The sequence below is a fragment of the Cyprinus carpio genome, chromosome A15, assembly GCF_018340385.1.
Source record: "Cyprinus carpio isolate SPL01 chromosome A15, ASM1834038v1, whole genome shotgun sequence".
Taxonomy (NCBI): domain Eukaryota; kingdom Metazoa; phylum Chordata; class Actinopteri; order Cypriniformes; family Cyprinidae; genus Cyprinus; species Cyprinus carpio.
In genome coordinates, this window is record NC_056586.1 from 15,706,738 (window position 1) to 15,729,465 (window position 22,728).

Below are 22,728 nucleotides of genomic sequence, written 5' to 3' on the forward strand. Positions count from 1 at the left end.
TCTTGTATTGCAAAATAGGAACACATTTTTAGAAAGGACATTCTCATTAAATGGCTCCTATAAATTTAACAGAAAACTACATTTAGTTTTCATTAAAATATTATTACACTGTATGCTTTCTAAGATTATGTCTCTCTCTACATCAGTAACCTTTTCAAAAGAAATGATACATTGTATTTTCCTGATATGTTCTAGCGCAAATGCCACTATTTTTAGAGACTGGCCCAAAACACTTATTTATTACTCTATATTTTTACACATCACTTTTTAAAGACTTTTTATAGAAATTTTAGAATAGAGAGAACCTTCTGTAGGTTTGATCTTACCTCTGCCTGAAGCAATACATTTTCATTTTTTGTGGCTGTCAGTTTTCCGAAGGCAGACCATCACATGCCAAACCACTACACCGGCTGAACCTTCAACCATATTATAGTGGCTTACTCACATCAAAAATCACAAACTTGCAACAAAAATCTTTGCACAACTGTTTCCTTACACTGTACCATATATTGATCTTGTGGATTTTGCGGTTACGTGAAGGGTATGCTGTTGTTATTTGTTTCTTTTGCTGCCTTCTTTCTTTTCCTTTAATGGTCCATACAGTTTGAGATGTTGATGTCTGATGACTGTAAAGGAACTGATATTTGATTCAGTGTTCACAGTTTACAGAGCAGAGAGTCTCGCACTCATTTTCTTCCCTCAAGTCGGTTGTTGCACCTGAAAAAAAAAAATCCAGTGTTGAGTGGAGTTCTGTTCTCCTTTGTAACAGCAGCAGTTAAATCCAGGTGGTCTCACAGCACAGGAGTGCAAATTACACAGCAGCAAGCTTTGAAAAACAAAACTACAGGAGCTTTTCTTACTGTTTATTCAAAAGCATTGGTTATCCCATTTAGGAATGTTTATGTGTAAGTAGACAATTGACATGTTTATGTGAAAGGAAAGAAAAGGAGTATTCACTAAATAATAAGAAGTTTTTAAAATAAAAATAATATAACATTCATTCATTTCACACAGTGATTTTCACTATTTTGCCCCTCAAAGAATGTAGAATTCAACTGTTTATACTCCTGAGACCCAGCAAAACATAACTGCAATTCAATTTCAGGTTTTTGTAAATATAGTTTTGGTGAATAAGAAATATGACACATGACAATTGGTTGTACTTTATTTGTGCTTACTTGAACTTACTTTTTTTTTTTCATTTAATGTTCTCAAAAACAAACTATTCAAGAAATGATGGAATAATGTTTTTTTCATTCACAGATCAAATTTTAGGCTTGGATATTTAGAAAGAAAGAAAGAAAGAAAGAAAGAAAGAAAGAAAGGGTCAAAAAAACAGGCGGGGGGAAAAGAAAAATATGAAAGAAAAAAAGAAAGAAAGCGGAAAGAAAGAAAGAAAAATGTTTTTTTTTTTTCTTTCTTTTTCAAAGAAAGAAAGAAAGAAAAAAGAAAAGAAAGAAAGAAAGATGATCTTGAAATAATTACAAAAAAATTAGCAGAAAGAAAGAAAAAGAAAGATGTGCATTCGATCTTGAAATAATTACAAAAAAATTAGCAATTAATTAATTTCTAATGAACTGACAGCACTTATATCTATATACTACTAAATAAATGATCAGAATTAGACACATATGAATTTACCAGCATTTTAAATTAATTGTAACTTAGGCACAGATATCTCAATTTCTAAATATTTCTAAATTAAACTTAGTACACCAGCGAAGATGACGGATAGAGAGCGGTTGGTTTGTATATTGTTTTCTTGTATTGTTTATTTGTGTTTATTATAACTAATGGGACAACTTGTGTTAAGCTTATTAGAAAAAGGTCAAAAATGAATTTTTAGCTCTCAGAAGAATATCATTGATAGAATCAGTTTCATGCTTCCTAAGCCCCAGTCCTCTCTCCATCTCAGCCAAATTACAATGGCTCAACTGCACACGCTCTCCTCGCACCCTTTTCACAGCCTGGCCACAGCAAACACCAAAGTATAGACGCACTCCAATGGCCTCTGCCTCTGCAAAAGCCTCCATTCCATCTCCTAATGGCAGGGAGAAATTGCTTTCAGTGGCACAGAGATGCTATCTGTTGGTTGGGCGACAGTCAGGAGAGGCTTCGTGCGCGGGGAGCAGGTGAGGAGAGGCAAGATGGCCACTCTCTCCTGCTCTCATCTCCTACTCTTTCTTAGAAATTAATGACTCTTGTGCTATCACACTATGGTATACCTGAAGAGGAATGGACAATGTGCGGAACCACATATTGAATTTTTCCTGCACTCACTTGTGCAGAATCCATTCTGATCACTTACTTGAGCTGTTAAAGGTTATGTTATGCTGTCCTTGTCTCATGTTGTGGCACCTTTTGATGTTATAAGACTATTCTCCAGCATTGTAGTTAAAGTTTAAGTATGCATTATGTCTTTTATTTCGAGCACTTTTTATAACTACATGCATACAAGTTATCTTTAAAATATATAAATATAATGCAGTGATACTCCAAGACAAGTCTGTAAAAGAATTTTCCCTATTTATCTTTAGGAAATTTACCCATATTTTAAATTACACATTGAATTATGTTGTTTTTGCATTAAAGTGAGATTTTTCAGAACTAAATTATTCTGAGTATTTTGTTATTACTTTGAACCAACTAGCCCTAAGTTGTCAGCTTATAAAGTCAACTTGAAGACAAAAGCAATTATGAATTTCTTTCAGCTGCTGTTTTCTACAAGCTATTAGAGTGCTGTCATTGCATAAACAGGAATGGATCTTTTTTTTTTTTTTAATGCACAGGCATTATGAAGTGTTCCAAAAAACTTGTGGCCACACTGACATTTCAACCAATCAAGGCATTTGAAATGAATAGAATCTTAATGCGTCTGAGATGTAACGCCCCTCTGAGCTGATGATCTTGTGTTTTGTGACAGCACCACCATTTATTTTAGCAAAACAGAGTGGCTGCTTCAGACAATTCATCAACCGCTTGGATGGAATGGGCTGAGGGGTGGGGGACGTCGAGCAGAGGGAGCTGTGTCTGCTTGATCTTCCGTGAAGCTGCCAGCCACTACTGCATCTCCATTCTCCTGCCTCCATATTTCTTCATTTAATAGGATTGTGGCCTGTCAGGATCCAATTTGTAGCCCAGGCAACATCTCTCCCAGAGCCAGTCCTGAGGTAGCCTGTTTTCTACATTTACAGAGGCCACTGGATATATATGTATAGTTGTTTGTGGACACAGCCCAGTGGCCTTGCCACATCCTGCCAACTCTGTCCATTTACTGAGGCATGTAAAGCTGGTGATGGGACTCTGTCATTATGGGATGTCCCTCTGCTGAGCAGTGATAAGGAGATCTGGTATTGAAGCTGACAGAATGGAATGGTGGTAGACAGGCTGTGCTGGTATTTATGCATGGCCCACTGTTTTTTCTCTTACTCAGTCACAGACAGTGGATCATCACTGACCTGCTACATAGTGTCAGCTGTTGTCACATGACTGATGCACCTGACTAGATAGGACAGCATGACTTTGGTTCTTGGAATGCAGTTTTGTTCAACTGAGAATGCATCTTTACATCTGTCAATGTAAAAGGATGTTTGCAAATCTAAGTTAAATGTTCTAATTTTTATAGGGATGTATAATTCCGTAGCTGAAATTTCATACTGATAAGCATGATAATAATTTTTGCTATGGTTGATATTAAAATTCAGTTTTGTCTAAATTATAAATAAAACATTAAAAATATAAATATTGTAAGCATAAGTACATTTAGGCGTCACTATATATATATATATATATATATAGATATATATATACACACACACACATACATATATATAATATATATATATATATATATATATATATATATATATATATATATATATATATATATATATATATATATATATATATATACACACATACATATATATATATATATATATATATTAGATATATATATATATATATATATAATATATATATACACATGTAGTTTAAGACCAGCTTTTGAAACAGTTGCATGAATTCACCAAGACTTTATCATAGATTGATTGATTGAGCCCTGAGAAATCTTCGGAGCTTTAGTGCCTTGTGAATAAACCTGCTGTGTTTAGTATGCATATGTGAGAGCTCATTCCAAATACCATATTGAAATGCAGGTGTTTTCAAGTCAAGTTTTTGAAAAGATGTCAGGGGATCTGAGATGTACTTTTTTTCCAGACTGATTTTTCTTCACCCAGAAACACACACTTATTTCTGCTCCAATACAGCAGCTAGACATCTCTCTACCAGCAAGAAACAAGTGTGCTTAATGATTTGCCCTCTCTTGAATATAACATAAATGTTTCACAGCCATTAAAACACATTAGTTTTAAAGGTTCTAGTGTATAATTTCTCCACTTTCCCACAGAATTCTCAATATTCTAATTCTGGATTGCAAAAAAAAAAAAAAAAAAAAAAAAACTCTCTAAACTCCTCATAAAAGGTAGCATTTAAATGTGCTATCATTAATTGCTGTAATTGACTAGCTGTTCAGTTCTCACATAAACCACATACCTTAAATTCAACCATTATATTAATTCTCAGTGCCCCCAAAAAGATCTGTTTCGACAATCACAGTTGTATTTTTAGCATTTTGCTAAGCTAATGTTAGAGAAGCAAATCATAACCTAGAAATTTGGTACATTTGATCCTTACCAGCTTTTATTTTAAATAGTGTAGCCTAACTAGCAAGATTTCCTTTGTAGACCAGCATTAACCAGCCTGGACCAGCCTGTAAATTCATGCCAGTGTAAGCTGGTCTTTTCAACAAGGACGCTATGTGTGCTATGACAATGATGTGATTTTAATGCTACTAAAGTCTTTTCACAGCACATTACTTCAAACATTATTTACCACGAAACTGCTCTTTCAGGAGACATGAAAGTGACGAGGTAAAACACAGCAGTTTAACATGACTACTTTTAAAACAAACCATTACAATAACTTTGAATAACCACCGGGGTAATTTCCCTTTTAGACTGACAGCGTGCATATTTCTGTCTCTAGCGTTGTGCCGTTGTGTGTTTAGGATGCCGTCATTGCATAGTTGAAGAGCGAGAGAGCTTGTGCAGTGTGATATGTGATGTGTTTAGTAATTTTGACAGGCAGCGGCATTGTGCTGCCTTTACCTCCAGCATCCCACTCCTTCACTGACACTTTCCATCTGCCGTATGCTTGGCTATGTTTCAGCAGCGCTAGCAGCGTGTGCTAACGTGTTTATCAGCATTAAAGTGTCTGGGCATACGCTGTCATAAGTAATGAGCTTTCAAGAGAGGGAAAGACTCATTTTTATTTGGGCCCTGCTGATGGAATCCTTGTCTGCATCAAAGAGGAGAGGTGGGAGAGCCGATGTGAGAAAGAAAACAGGGCAGGCCACTTACATACTGTGACTATGCATAATGCATTGATTCCTTTGTTTGGATATCATTGCACTTAAAGACATACTCAGTCATTTTTTGTTTGTGTTGCATTGGCTGATAGTCGACTTGGAGATACTGGCATCTAGTGGTGTGGATGTAGCATAAAATGAAAGCAATGCTATATCTACATTTAGTTCTACATTATGGAAATATTCAATTATCAAACCTCAACAATTAATCTTCCAATAAGCGACCTACATTACTGCTTTTATATTAGTCTACTGGCATGAGTCTTCATCTCATCTGAGTGTGCTTTATTTTAAGCATATTTTTCAAAAAGTACCATCACTTAGAGGTGGAATTTTTTATTGAGGAAATAATGCAGTGTCAAACCTTTAAGGAGATTTTTTTTTTTTTTTTTTAATCATGCAAGTCAATATACAATAATGACCAGAAATTAGGATTGGTTTGTTTTGTTTTGTTTTTTTTTTGTTTTTTTTTTGCAGTTTCTTGCTCACATACAGTAGTTACAACTTTATGTTCAAATGACTTTTAGAGGTTTTCCATCTAACTATTTTTATTAAAAAATTATACATTTTGTGTTTAAGAAAACTTGAATCACTTGATATGCACATAAATTAAATGTTCATCTCATTAAGGTGTCTTTCTGCAAAAACTATGGCATGTTTTGAAATTTTAAAACATTGAAATTCCTTCTCACAACAAAAATGTGCATAACAGTTGATGTGAAATGCACTTTGAATACAAACCCTATCATTTGTAATTTCCACCATTGTCATATTTTTTTATTTATTTTTGGCTTGCATATAATCAAATTTGGCTGTACTCTGAAACAATGAGAGGATGCAAAACTAAACTGTAATCCCAGAGAGATTTTTTTTTTTTTCTAAATGTGCTTGTAAGGCCAAAGCCCCATATTCTCTCAAGCCCTCTAACAAATATCTCTGTTGTGTAGTTGTGGGTTCGGGAAGGGGAATTAGCTTGTGAGAGGAAGCCAGGGAGAAGGTAATGAAGTGTAAAGAGACCGATTAATAAAATATCAGTGCAGGAGCCCATGCCACTGTTAATCCTGATTAAAACATAAATGCTGTTTTGGCAGCCCTCTCTGAATAAACTCATTAACTTTTACAGAGGCAATGAATGAAGCATAAGCACGAGATACCCATATGAGGTAGATGGCTGATCTCTGTGGCCTGGCCACTGGACTGTGACCGAAACGGAGGAAGAAGAGGACAACCTGCAGACAAAATTCAGAGTCTGATGCATATATGCAGCGGCGCTATTGTTCTGCATTTGTGAATGTGCTGATAGTCCTTTTAAAACCGGAGCTGTTTAACTTCATTATAGTTTATATAAGTTTGAATCAGCAGGCTAGCCACAGCTTTAGGCTTCAAAAGGCTGTGATTCTTTTGCAGTACTTTTACATTTTGTTACCTTTTCGGCACCCTGCTTGAGACGATGGTTTTTAGTAGGACATCTTCATTAACGGCAGCAGTAAAAGCTGTTCCGTGGGGATAGATATTTGGCAGGCTCTGAAGGGTAGCGGTGGCAACGACTTGCATCATGCTAATGTGCGTTTAGGAGGTGGTTTCCTGGCATTAACAAAAGGTCACGTGAAATGAGCACATTGGAACCATTAGGATGCAGTTATTTGTCAGTCCCTGAAGAGCCGTGCTAGTGATCTGGAATAAGCAGTGCACGAACAGTGTGTAAAGTGCTGTTTTAGCTGATGTTAATGAAGGGAAATGAGCGTGCTGACTGAGGCAACATGGCATCAGGTGGCATAGACTAGCCACGTGGCAAAATCCAAAGACCTGTGCAAACCAAAGAAGACAGAATAGATGTAGACATTCTCATTAGTCATCATGTAATAGATGCTGTGAATCGTGGCTTTTTGCTTAATTGCACTCTAAAATACAAGAGAGAGGAATTATGCAGCCGTTTGTGTTTTCATCTATGAATAGTTTTAGCATATTCAGAGGGCGATTCATTAAGAATGTGCCATTTATTGTCTTTCTGCATTTGTTTTAGTATCTGGTTCACTAAAGCAGGAGTTGCCGTTCTGTATAATATACCAATATTAATCTACCAACATAATAGGTAGATTTGTCTGATTCGTAAACAAATGGCTTTTTTTTTAAAAACTTTTTTTTTAGTGAATGAAAAACATACAGAGAAACCAGTGAGGCCTGATTCATGAACAAATGACTCTGTTTTTTTATGTGAATCAAAAACATACAGTGCAGCCAGTGTAGTCTGATTCACACACACACAAAAAAGATTCTTATGAAACAGTTCTCTTTAGTGAATCAAAAACTGCTGGCAAGACCAGTGTTCTTTGATTCAAGAACAAATTACTCTTTTAAATAGGTTATTTTTATTGAATCAAAAACATGCAGAGATACCAGGGAGGTCTGATTCACAAACAAACAGATCTTCAAATCAAATTTGCAAATTTGCAGCAAGACCAATGTAGTTTGATTCACAAAGAAATGACTCCTTTTAGTTAATCAAAAACACTCCACAACCAGAGTAGTATGATTCATATACAAATGACTCCTATTGGCTGGTTCTTTTAATGATTCTTTCAGAAAGCTCAAACTTATGTACTCTTTAATGCGAGATTAAGTGGAGTGTTTGTGTCATTTACAATTTTATAATAATTTTGCACATTGATATAATAAAGTTTTACACAATAAATGCAAAATTTACTTCAATTTGTTCCAGCAGTTTTTAGTCGTGTTGAATATTATATCTGTAAAATAAATAGCAATTAAATTGCATCGTTTGGGCTACAATATGTTGTTCCTTTTTTAATTAATTTTATTGTTTTATTCATATATTTATGAACCTATTAAGAGTGCCCTTTATAATCTGCAGCATTAGCTGAGAGAAAATGTTTCATAAGCAGTGGGCATAGATGAAATGTGCATGTGTTATATAGTGAATTTGCCCCTCAGATACAAAGTCCAAAGAAAGTGCAGAAGATCTGTTAGAGAGCTGATAGTGGTGTATTCTTAACCCTGGATTGGAGAGAAATTGGATCATGTTTTTCTGTTTTGCCTTCTCAGAGTAATGAGATAATGACGGTTGGAAATTAGAGTCTAATGTCATTCAACGTCTCCTCCTGTGTATTGCCTGAAGAGGCTGATTAGCCTGTTTTCCATCGCAAAGTGTTCCAGCACTCCATTGATATGCTGCTAGTGTATTGTGGAAACCTACTGCGCACAAATGGAGAGAATGTTGGTATTGTTAAGTCTGAGCTGTAACCTTTGACACCGGCTGCAATTTAAAAACATTGTCTAAACTATATAAAACTAAAATGTAGACGTAGTGCACAAAATATTTATTTATAAGGATCATTTTAAAATTACTTCATGAGCCGTAATACACCTCTGCATGAATTTACTGTCTTTTTAATGATGTTTATATATATATATATATATATATATATATATATATATATATATATATATATATATATATATATATATATATATATATATATATATAGGTGTGTGTGTGTGTGTGTGTGTGTGTGTGTGTGTGTGTGCTGAAATATTTTGTACAGCTGACTTTGTTTTACCAGTTTATTCAACAAACTGTAATCCCAGAGACTCAATTAAATTAGCTAATTTAAATTTCATAAGTATAAACATTTTCTCAGATGTTTCCTTTCAAATACATATTAATGAGATATTTTCTTTTGAACTGTTGACATAGCATAGCTCTGAAAATTTGATCTTTATGTATTTATGTATTTATTTATTTAATACACTACAAAAGTTAAAATGTTTGGGGTTGATTTTTTTATTGTTTTTGAAATGTCTTATGGTCAACAAGGATGCATATATTTAATTAAAAATTTAGTAAAAACTGTAATATTGTGAAATATTACATATAATTCAACTATTTTCTGTTTGAATATATTTTAAAATGTAATGGAAAAGCTACATTTTCAGTAGTCATTACTCCAGTCATCAGTGTCACATGATCTTTCAGAAATCATTCTAATATACAGATTTGGTGATCAAGAATCATATCTTTTTTATTATCATTGGTGAAAACATTTGTGCTGTTTAGTGAATGGAAAGTTTAAAAGACCAGCTTTTATTTGAAAATGAAATCTTATGTAACATCATAAATATTTTTACTGTCATTTTTGATTGGTTTAATGCATCCTCACAATTTTTTTTTAAATAACTTACTATACAATTTCTTTACATTTTACAATTATGATAATCATATTTCATAATTTATGAAAATGTTCTATTCAAATTAGATAGAAAATTGCATTGCAGTTCTTATGATTTGGTTTTGCTATAATACAAAGTGAGGTTTTGCATTTATGAAATATTAAATATATTAAAATGATGTGTGGAAACATCTGGGAATATCTAATATTCTTTAGTCAAAATAAGTGTTTGGGATGGATGCACAGTGATATAAATTTTTCCTAGATATACTCTGTAAATCTTGCATTTTAGAATAATATACCATGTTAGCAACAGCCTTAACATTGACTATAAAGCATGTAATAACCATGACAGTCTCTGTGGTAAAACTTCAGTGCATCAGATGTCTCGGTTTAATGAAACGCCGTCCTCTTCTGCACACAGATGACACGGATTAGGCTCTGAGAGCAGCGGCTGGCGATTGGCACTGTATATGAAGCACAGGGGAGCATCTCTCAGTCTTGCTGGCATCGCTAGAGAAAGATGAAATGAAATGAAAGCATGTCTGGATTAAAGCTTGTTAAGGGGAAGAAGAGCCTTAATTGCTCTGTCTTTGTACAGCTTCACAAAGAGCCAGTACTGCTAATCTGTTCCTCAGGGGTGAATGTTTTCTGCATCCAAACAAAAGGCAGTTTTTAAGCAGGAACACAAAGACCTGTATTCCAGAAAGGGTGTAAATAAATTGGAACAAAACTCTCCTGGGTGCAAAGGGAGACACATGAGCTGAGTGAACGAGGGTAAAGAAAGTTATTTGTTTGGGGGCTGCTAATTATGTAGAAAAGGGGCCAATAATAACTGTTGTTTTTGTTTATTGATTTAATGCACATCCTTTGACTGGTCAGGAAGTGTAAATAGGGTGCCTTCCTTGTTAAGTAGCATGTTTAGCATCAAAATAGAACACAAGGGCTTAATTTCAGTTGTGAAGAATAGGCATGGTCAAAAATGTAACTCATTGATCTGGAAAGAGAGACAGTATACAGGGGGGAAAAACAATTGGTGTAGAAACAAATTTCACCCAGAAATTACTAGTAAATTAAACAAACAATTAAACAAATGTCAAGTAACACACTGAATTAAACATGAAATTTTGAAGTAACAACTGAAACTGAAAAGTTTGAGATCAGTAAATCTTTTTATGTTTTTGAGGAATTCCCTTATGCTCATCAAAGCTGCATTTATTTGATCAAAAATAGTATTATTGTGAAATATTATTACAATTTAAAATAATGGTTTTCTATTTTAATATACTTTTTTCAGCCATTACTTCAGTCTTCAGTGTCACATGATCCTTAAGAAATCATTCTAATATGCTGATTTCTTATCCATGTTGGAAACAGTTGTGCTTCTTTGACGACTAAAAAATTTTTTTTTGAAAGAAATGAATACTTATATTCAGCAAGTGGTGTGTGGAGATTCTAAGAAATCCACATGGTGACAGAGATTCTGAGAAGAAGTCCACGTATTTAAATTAAATCCACGTGTTGTTGAGAGATTCTGAGAAGTCACGCATTCAAAATGTGTTCTATTCATAATGATAAGTTTCCTTTAAAGTGTTAAAAATTAATATTTCATGGTAAGGATATGTCTCGCATATATATCAATAAGTTTCATTCATATACTCAAAGATGTCTTTTAGTAAACTTCGTGGTATATTTCATATGAAATTTCAAAGTATTTCTAACTGCGTAGTCAGCTGAGTCTGTTTTGCATATGGAGTTGAACTGCACATATTGTTCTTTTGTGCCAATATTTCTTGGAACTATCAGCATGATACTTTGAATCCAAAAAGAGGAAGAAGTCCAAAATTGAGACATTGACTAGACTATTTTTAAAGGTCAGGTGTTATTAGTGATAGTCCAGATGACGACTTATGTCTGGAACAACAGTATATAAGATAGACTCTGTAAAATTGACTCATTTTTAATTGTTATTAAAAATGTACTAACATTGGATTTACATTTTCTATATTTGAAGGTTGTTATTATTATCAAGAACTTTATTTCCAAGTTATGATTTGTGGTTTCTGTTCTCTAAATTCTTTTTAATAAATTTACATATTATTACACCTTGACCATCTGACTTGGATTAAATTTTGCATCAGCAAGGATGTGTTAAATTGGTAAAAAGTAATAGTAAATAATTTTATTGTGAAAAGATTTCTATTGTGGCTTAATGATCTGGAAAGAGACGGAATCACAAAATGGTGTAGAAACAATTTTCACTCAGAAACTGCTAGTTAATTTCACAAATAATTACAAAGAAACAGCAGGTAATGCATTGAATTAAATATGAAATTTAGAAGTAGAAAAACTGAAACAGGATATATGTTTTATTTGTAACTTCAAAAAATATTTTTTATGGTGCATATGCATGAAACACATAAATTAGATACATATTAGATGTTTAATGCTGAAAGGATCCATGCAAAAATATGCTATATTAATCATGTGGTTTCCACATCCTTTGGTCCCCGCATCAGCTCATGCAAACCCTTCTTAGACCCTCATGAGTGCCTCTAAAGGGCTTAATTTTTATATTATGCCCCAGCAGAGCAAATCCAGTTTTCCTTCTTTTCCCCAGTCTGACCCAACCGCTCTATGTCACTGACTTTGGCTCGAATCTCTTTTCCCTTTGAGCTTTCTCACACCGAGCTGTTTGACTCGTAAGCTAAATATGTTCATTGACTGAAGCTTGTGCATGAACACGCTGCAGTCAGGACACTTCTGGTTTGGGGTTTTATCAGGTCAGTTAGCTCAGCCAGACTCCTCGACTCCCTAGAAGTTTGTTTATTCTGATTTAGGCAGCACATCAAAATTTCACCATGATCCGTTCAAGGCTGCCATGTTCAGAAATGTGACATATTGAGGTCTTGTACCTCAAAATGATGTCTGATGCTGATATTTTCTATCCTGTTCCTCTGTTGCATCAGTTGCAATATTAGGCTACAAGATGTGTGCACTCTGGGATGAAACTGGTGAGAAGGGTTTCATGTTCCTTGATGAATTAAAATGACTATGAAGTGGTTTAGAATTGGTGAGTTTTTAATAGTCATTTATCTCTCTGAACATGACATTAACTGCATTTAAACTGCATTTCATTTAATAGAACTAATACATTTTATATTAGTTTTTAATAAGTATATACTGTATACACTACTGTCCAAACAATTGAGGTCAGCAAGATTTCATTATTTTTTTAAAGGACAATTAAAAAGTAATACTTTTATTCTGCAAGTAAGCATTAAACTGATAAAGAAAAAGTGACAGCAAAGACATTTGTAGTGTTAAAAAAAAAAGTTATATTTCAAATAAATAGAGTAAATTTCAAAGAAATAAATTAACTCTTTACAAAATAAAATCTCCATATAAGAAAGATTTCTGAAGAATCATGTGACACTGTAATGACTCCTACATATTCAGCTTTGTCATGACAGCGATAAATTACAATTTACAATATATTTCACAATATTACTTCTTTTACTGTATTTTGATCATATACATGGCCCTACGTGTAATACATATAATAAGAAGAGGAATCATGGTAAAGACTTTCAGGACTTCAGATTCAATTTGGCATCTGAAAAGAGCCCTGAACAGCATGATTTATTACTCTTTGTAGTCATTCCCTACATTCAATTGGGAATGTCACCAATAATGCTGCAGCAAGATGTCACAGCCAGGTGGAACAGCATGTTTTGTGTGCTGAAAAGCCTCTTAAAGCAAACATGAACACACAGTTTATTCTGCAGATTATGATCAACCCGTGACATTCAGTGCCCACCAAAGGGGTTTAATGAAGAACATAATTTCTTTTCTCTCCCCATTTGAAGAACTAACAAGGGAGTTGAGAGCATCTGTAGCATTTGCAGACGACGCGTTAACATCAATCATTGCACTGAAGTTTCTGTTGAGGAGGTTAAGCGGACAATGGAGTTGGTCTGAAAAACTCTTTCATAAGCGATGGCCAAGTATTGAATCAGATACTGTTTATTGTATCACAGCCATGCTTGTGCCAAGACTTAAAGATTATTACTTTGATACGGACAAAAAGCAGAGTGCTCACAATATGCTCTAACACAAATAGATTGAGGTGCACAACACTCTGAAAGAAAAAACAGCTAGGCAGCTACTCCATCCAACATGAACATGATCCAACTATATCAAAAACAGGAATCCTCTTGAATATTAAATATTAAATGTCAAAAACAATTCCTTGGTTTTGCCCAAATAGATCAAGAATTTGTAGGCACCATCCAAAAGCACGGACAATGAGTGATTATTTGGTGCAATTTCACATTTAACTGAAAATCAAATAAATGTCTGAGCTGTGGAAAGCTGCAGAGAAAAGATCTTTTCCAAAGAAAAAGTTACTTATTACATATTTGTATGATTTATATAATATATACATTACGTGTGTGTATATACACATAAATGCAGTATACACACATATATTATTTAAACAAACTTTTATTTTGGAAAGTTTTCAGTTCTCAATTTATGAATAATTTTTATTTATGAACATACATGTTGTCACGCTCATTTAGGGGAGGAGCGAGGAACGAGGAGAATTTACGATGGCACAGCTTTATTTCTTTACATGGAACCAAGAAGACACACTAGGGAAACAGGTAACAATGTTCAGACTCAACAAAGAAACATTTGACAGACTATCCTTTAAATACCAGACATAACATGGGAGTAAATTACACACACCTGAAATCAATTCAAACACAGGTGGAACTAATGAACTCAATGAAATAATCAGGACAGGAAATAAACCAAAAACAAGGGCTAAACACTGGAACACCGGGAGAACATGGGGAACAAAACACAACACAAGCCTGACACATGTATAATAATTTTTATAATTACAAATTATTATATACCAATAGTACAACAATATGTATATAGATAGATAGATAGATAGATAGATAGATAGATAGATAGATAGATCAATATAAAGATGAATATATAATAATTTTACATACTATAACTAATAATTGATTTTACCCTATGAACTACATAGTAACTCAGGAGCAAAATATTAATTTGATGATGCACATTCAAATACTGTAGGTAAAAAAAAATGCAACTTAATTTTACAAGTTGTGTGTTCCTACTTAACACTGTTTGTCACTTTATACATTGACTCTCACTTTTGCTCTGGTTTGTTGATTGTCTTTACACATGGTAACGGGGAAGAGATCGATACCTTGTCTGGGTAGTGCTCTATCTATCTGTCTTTCTCCTTTTTTGCTCTGGCTATTTCTCCACTGGGACGGAGTAGGTGATGTCTGCCTGAGTGCATCACTGGCTCCTCTTGGCTGCCGGTCGATAAGCAGCCACTGATAGTAGGTGTCCTTGCATTGATCCGCCCTACTTGTTCTTTGTCTCTGGTCATTATGGAGATGTGAGAGTGACCTTTCCACTGTGGTGTGCAGAATGGAAGAAAGGACAGGTAGAGAGGACCAGCACCTGTGCTGCTGTGTCTAGCAGGGGGCACAGCCTCTACTTTAGATATAGCACACAGGTGAACCCTTAGATATCTCCAGAAGTCACAAGGGGAAACAACAGTTAAGAGGGCAGCAGTTGTCAGTTTGGTGGTGTCTGTGACTAAATCATGGATGAAGACATAGAACAAGGTAGAAGACAGAACTGTGATATATAAGTCTATATTTATAGCTATTGCTCTGCAGAGATTTGTCACAACCACATTTATGCTACATGGTAAGGCTGTAATGCAATTTAACACTTTAATTCAATACAATTCAATCAATTCAATTTAATACTTGAAATGATTAATTATTATAAGTTGATTTTTTTCTTTACTTTGACAGGTCTTAAATATGAGGTGGGTTATGCTGAACATCACAATGTTATTTTTTTATATTTTTAAACAAAATATGTAGTTTTAAAGTTTTAAATAGTTAGCTATATCAAAGCTTATTTATAATTTTAAGCAAGAATTATTATTGTTATTATTTGTTTAGTCAGTAGTTTGGTTACATTTTTTAAAATGAAGTGATATAAAAAGTATATACACACACACACACACTCACACACACACACACACACACACACACACTACCATGCAGACCCACAACAAATCTAATTTGTATTTAATTTTTTTATGAAAATGTAACGTCATGTAATAGCATGTAAAATGTATAATTATAAAATTATATTTTTTTGTTTAAAATTATTAAATAAGTAATATAAGTAACCAAAATAAGCACTGTGTGTGTGTGTGTGTAAAATTTTATATACATATTTTTTGCTTTATAATTGTGTGTGTGTGTGTGTGTGTGTGATTGTGTAAATAAAATAAAATTTTAGATACATATTTTTTACTTAATAATTGATTTGTAATCAATAGTCAGCCCAACACTTACAATTCAAATGATAGTAAGAATTAGTTTGTGTGTTTGTTTGTTTGTGACAATCAAATAATATTGTTGCATTCTTAAAAATAGTGCTCTGGTACAGCCATTAACATGCACAACTTACAGATTGTGTACAACCAGATTTCTCCAGTAACCTTGGAAAAAAAAAAATGTTGTGCTTGTTTTACTTTGTTAAACAACTGTAAAGATAAAGCTTCAAAATTAGAGCCATTCACATACACTGAAAGTTAAAGTGCCACAGCAATCACCATTACTTTCAACCCTCAACAAAAACCTGCTGCATTTTCCAATTCACAACAGGTCTTTCTTAAGGTAGCGATGAGAGTGGCTTAAAAACAACTGCTTGTTTCATCACAATTGTGAAGCAATCTGATGTAAACGACTGGAGCAATCACAATCCTGACTGAAGTAAACACAACATACCCAACTGAGTCTAGGAAACTGTTTTTCACCTTGCTAGTCTTAGCGTATCATCCAGCTGAAACCAGGCCCCTGGTAGACTGCAGCAGAGGATGTTTTCTTAGACCTTTTAATGCTCTGATTACTTTATCATCATATTTTATTTGCGTTCGGAGACTGTGTGGCTTCTTTGTGTTTTGCAGGTATTGCAAATTGCCTTTGTTATCTCTGATGAATTGGGAAAGATGTCAAACCAACTCAGTATGCTTTTCCTAGTAACTTGTATTGCTCTCTGTTGTGACAGAATAGGGCTGAAAAAGAACGCTTTCAACCCCAGCTTGAAGTTTCAAAGGGCCTTTGAATTATGTGTGACGGGGTTGAAGATAATGAAGGGTGTTGGAATGTGTCAGAGACATGCTGCAGGATTTGTCAGGATGCTACCGCACTAAAAACGTTCCACATCGTCATTGTTTACTTTAGTAGATTAAAATGTCAGTGAGTGTGTGTCTCTGAATGCATCCTTAACTGGCATTATTTGAGAATGCCAGTATGTTTTATGGTGTGTGCTGTTTCCATGGTGTCTCTGTTTCTGTATTGTCTTAGATCTAGTGCAAATGATGGAGCTGTGTAGATGTATTTATTAAATGTAGCCATAAACTCGAATGAATCATGAGCTGTTATGGCATTTAGCTGATGTTTATAACTGTACAGTAAGCACTAAGAACTAAGGGGTAGTTAATGAAAAAATGTGCATTCTGTCATCAATTACTCACCCATCATTAAGTTTCAAACCCATGTGATTTGATATACAAGAATAGATTTTTTTTTCTTTTAGAATATTCACTTCTTTTCAGTACAACAAAAGCATATTTGCTGCTAATGTCATGCTTTCATTTTTAGGTGAACTGTAGCCCAAACTTAAATTCAATTACTGTTTATTTTTATATAATAATCAACACTCAAATTAAAAATGACTGAGCGATTACACGAGACATGAGATGTTCCTTCATGTTTATTTTACATTAAAACTAGTAAAAAGGAAGGGATGATCGCATTGCCGCTTGAACTGAGGCATTTTTACAGCGATCTGTCACCATATCAAAGAGTGTCAAATGGCATTTATTGTTTGAATTTCCAGAAAAAATTGGACATAATTTGAAAGATGAGATTTTGTTTCTTATCAAAAGTAACAATATAAATCTGGAAGTTTCCAATGAAGTTCCGCTCATGCAGTGGTTAAAATACCGTTTTACATTACAACGCCCTTTTACCTTATTGTAAGGTTACAATTAACAACAGAGCCCAAACATAAATTTAATTACTATTTATTTTTAAATATAATAATCAAAAAAAAACTTAAAAAAAACAATTAAAACACACAAAATACACATAATAAATTAACTAAAAAAACATAAAAATTAAAAATTGTCTATTTGTTGTTGAAATATGAGATTTTCATCTAAGATTTCAGTTTTATTTTATTTCAGCTTTTTTTTTTCAACATTGTTTTTATTTTTTGCTTCAGTTAACAAGAACAACACCGTCACAGAGATAGATACTTTAGTTACATGCATGAATAGAATTCTGGGTTGAATATATGGTTTGTTCTTGTTTTCTGGCCACAGATAAACCTTAAATATATTGATAAATAATTTAAACATTATAATGAGTCATATTAAAGCTACATAATATAAAAAACTAAATTTAACAGTTAAAAATGCACTTTGAGTATGTGAAGACAATATAGTGTGCTGTGGAAGCGATTACTCACCTCTGAGTCTCTCCCTCTCCATATAATTGGAGTCTGTGAGCAGCTCTCTGCCATCCAAATAAATTAATTATGAAGCCTTGTGTGTGTGGAGTGTAAGTGTTGAACTGTGAGTGGGGAAGACACGAATCAAAGAAAATCAATTTAGGAGGTGATGTAGCCACCTCATCTCACTTCTCCCCTTAATTTCCCTCATGCTCTCTGAAAGGGCTCATCATAACTGAAGTGACATTCTTTCAAGTTTCCTCTGGGGATAAAGAGAGAGAGAGAGAGAGTGTGTATGTGTAAGCTGATGCGTGCAGTTGTTACATATGGATTTGAGAGAGTTGAAAGAATATTCCAGGTTCAATAGGTCAAGTTGAATCGATAGTCTTGATTACCATAAAAAATAATTCTCACGGTCTCGCTTTCTCTTTTTTCTAAAAATTGGCACTTACAATGGAAATAAATAGAACCCATTTTTGGAGGATATAAAAGCAAAAATGCAAAGCTTATATATATAACATTTTATAAATAATTATTTTAACAGATTTAGAGTTTATGGCATTCTGTTGTCATGGCAACAACGTTGTACATGGATATACACTACCATAATGTTTGGGGTCAGTTTTTTATTTATTTAATTTTTTTTTTAAATTTTCATAATACTTATGAAGGAAGGACATGTTAAAATGATCAAAACTGATTTTACATGAATACAGAAAAATGTTGAATGTTGCTCTTCTGAACTTTATATTCATCAAAGAATCCTAAAAATATACTTATCTAAATTTCCAAATAAATATTAAGCACCACTCCAACACTCATAATCCTTAATACTCAAGATTGGAGTAATTTCTGCTGAAAATTCAGCTTTGCCATCACATGAATAAATACATTTTCACAATACGTTATAATAGAACAATTATTTTAAATTCTGATAATATTTTATAATACAATTGTTTTACTGTATTTTTGAACAAATAAATGCAGACTTAGTGAGCATAGAGATATCTTCAAAAGCATAAAAAAATCTTACCGACCCAAATTAGTCTGTAACTTGACCATTGTAAGTGCCTCATTAATCAAACTGCAATAACTTGCTCTTCCCCTAAAATAACTTTTCTTTTCCACTTTTGTCGCTTAACCCACACAGACTGTTGTACACTCTTAGTCAGTACCCTAATATCTTAATTTAGACTGTTTTAACAAACTTTTATTCAATCTGGCTCCATTCATGAGTGAAACACCCACACTTATTTAATATCTTAACTTGGAAATATGTCATATTATGAAAGTAAAAAGGGGTTGTGATCATCATTCAAACTGTTTTTAAACAGTTTTTGGTTCTCTAGCAAGCATTTTGTTATCACCATCATTGTGTTCTGAAAGAGCTGTGTGGTATGGTTGGATATATGGATCAGAATGCTTAGTTGTATTCTAACCTAGTAAAAATGGGGTTAAAAAATCACCTGTAGGGCCAGTCTTTATTTTGTCTGACCAAAAAATAAATAAAAAATGATGGAACAAAAAGTGTTTTTAGGCCTTTCCACAAACCATTCCTCCAGTGAACAAAAATGCTCGGAAATGTAATCAGCTCCGTTTATTTAGGATTCCGTGGTCTGTTCGAGATAAGCCCCATTTTTAGTTGCAGTCTATGAAAAGCTCAATGATAAACATCAAAGTACCTCTTGAGGCGGTTCTCCATCACTCAGTCCTCCTTTGAATCTCTCCAACTTGGAGTGACTTTGGCTGAAAGAAGGAGGTGGAGAGAGATAGAGATGGAGGACAATAAATGCAAAGTATGGCATGACTGTTATGGGAAGCAGACGAAGAAACCTTGGCTGTGAAGGTAGATGAATAGAGTTATGTGCTGATTAATTTAAGCAATTTTTATGTATTTAACTATATTGCCACTTCTAATAAATTAAGCAGCTCAGCTTTAAATAAGTGATGTCAGATGTGTCAGAGAAGCCTATGCTAGTTACTTGCTCAGGCAGAAGTGAAGCTTGATTTGTTTTTTGTCTTTTCCCACTTGTTTTCTTTTTCATAACTTAGACTTGGCAGTGTGCTCCTTCCTGGAGTTTGTATTTTTATTTTTTGCCTACACAGTGGAGGCGCGGGGAGCTGGAGCAGACGTATAGCTGTGAGGGAGGCGCTGTGTTAGTTTCCCTGGTGCATTATTGATGCTAGCTGTACACAATGGGGAGGGGAGTGCTTTGCCTCACAGTCTTTCTCTTTTTCACAGTTTTCAGTAGATGCCTTGTCGCTTGTGGTGTGTGTTTTCTCTCTGTATCTGTCTCTCTGTCTCCTTTTTCTCACCATCTGTTTCATTCTCTTGAAGCATAGTACCCGCAACGTCTCCTTACTGATCTGTTATCAAAACTCACTTAGGGCTGGGACAGACAAATATCCTTGCAAGGAGGCGGTTATACTTTAATCAATGCAAACAGTGGCAGGCAAAAATTGAGTAAAAGATTTGCTGGGTGGCATGTGAAAAGACATCACAGAAAACTGTCCGTCTGCTACCCGTCAACCTTTACTGTCAAAGTCAAACAATCCCTCCTCCGGTCACACAGCTGATACATGAGCTCTGGGAGATGAATCCTCTCTGTGTCTTGATGGGCCTTAGATGCTGCTCTTTGAGCTTAGAGAAAGTATTTTAACACTGTATTTATTAGTTTCTTAATACTTAAAACTTCTTCTGTTCCTTAGACCTGTAATAAACCAATAGACAATCTTTCATCTGTGTTGTAATGGATTTAATAGTTTTATTTCAAAAGAATAAATAATACATTTACAAATAACAAATAAATAATACATTTTAATATATATGTATATATATATATATATATATATATATATATATATATATATATATATATATATATATATATATATATATATATATATATATATTCCAATTCCAGAATTAGAATATGATCATGCTGAATAAATGCTTTATAAATACTAACAAACATCCAATATGTTGAAAATAGGCATGCTAATAAGCAACTAGTTAATAGTGATAATTGGTCCCTAAACTGTATGCTAAAGTATTACAGATTTTTTTTAAATTTGAAGAAACTTACAGTGCATTCAAGGCAAACATTTGGTCCATGCATTCTCTGGGAATCAAACCTGTGACCTTGTTTTTGCAAGCTTCTTTTTCTACTGTTTAAGCATTTTTAGTGATTGTAACACTGTGTCCTAGCCAGATGCGATGCGATAAGATTCCAGTAACAAGCAATTTGTCTGTCCACACCAGATACCAGAGACACCAGTGCTCAATGAAAAGTCAATTAAAAAGCACATACTCAGTATCTGTGACTATTATTGTCACAGTTTGTATGCTGTTGTTTCAGCCACGACGTCACAAAAATAGAAACCATTTTCCCAAACAGAATCTCCTTCATCTCCGCTCATGGTGTATCATGTGTCAGAGTTGGTTAGGACACAGTGTAATGTGTAATAATGCTACAAGTGCATACAAAAGTTGTGTCCCAAATGATGCACTATGTAAACCACTATATAGTGTATGAATAGCCCTGCCCCCTCATGTAATTAAATGTGCGACAGTTTGAAAATGCAGCATGAAATGTCCAACATTCCACATTTCATCATCATTTAAAGTGCAGACAATCTTTTTTAACTTTTCAGTGTGAACACACTCTTCACACTATTTATACTAAAAATGGCTAGAATAGTGCATAGGTATCTGAATTGGGACGCACCTACAGTACAAAAACTCTTGGGGACAACATATGAACTCAAAAGTAGGGCAATTTTTTGGAGTTTGTGAAAGCAACAAAGAACCCAGATTGCACTAGAGGGATTGCCCAGGTAATACATGTACTATAAGTCACTTTGGATGAAAGCTTCTTATAAATAATGACTAGTAAATGGTATGCTTCTTTACAGATGTCTCAGGGCAACTTTTGCATAAAAATGAATGACACCCCAGTTCTCCCTCCAGCTGTTCTTTGCAGTAATTCTTCCTTCGTTGTGTTTCATGCATAAAGGACGCTATTTAAATAGGAGTTTAGTGAACATACCTATTTGCAAGTTAAGAGAAAATGCAACAGAGGGTAAAACAAAGCTCACACTCCCCCTCTGGTTTGTGTAAAAAGCTTCTAAGGCAGGCTCATGGTCATTTAAAAGTCAAATCCAGCCATTGAAGAGCACAGCACTGAGGGACCTTTGAACAGACAGTGAAGTCAGTCTGAAAGGTTCTGTTTATACTCCACCAGCACTAATGGAGCAAATCAAACACTCTCCTGCCTCAGCGCACCACATCTGTTTGGTCTTGCCTAGAGTTTTTAGTGGAGCCTGGACTATGAACTGCTGGGGTTATGTGAAGTGCAGGGGGTATATGGACTTTCCACTGGGAAGTGTTTGGGAACGCTGTTTTTTTTTTTCAACACAAAATCCCTGTGACATTGAGTATGATATGCATAGTGATTTCAGAAGCTTTTTATAAGTCAGAAACTCCCAAGATACAAACTTTCGCGAGTGTTTATTTCC

At 34.2% G+C, this 22,728-nt stretch overlaps 1 protein-coding gene across 1 annotated transcript in view; it reads left to right on the forward strand.

Moving 5' to 3' along the window:
• The window catches only part of LOC109104359 (seizure protein 6-like), a 152,893-nt gene that overhangs the window by 57,397 nt on the left and 72,768 nt on the right, over positions 1-22,728 (forward strand).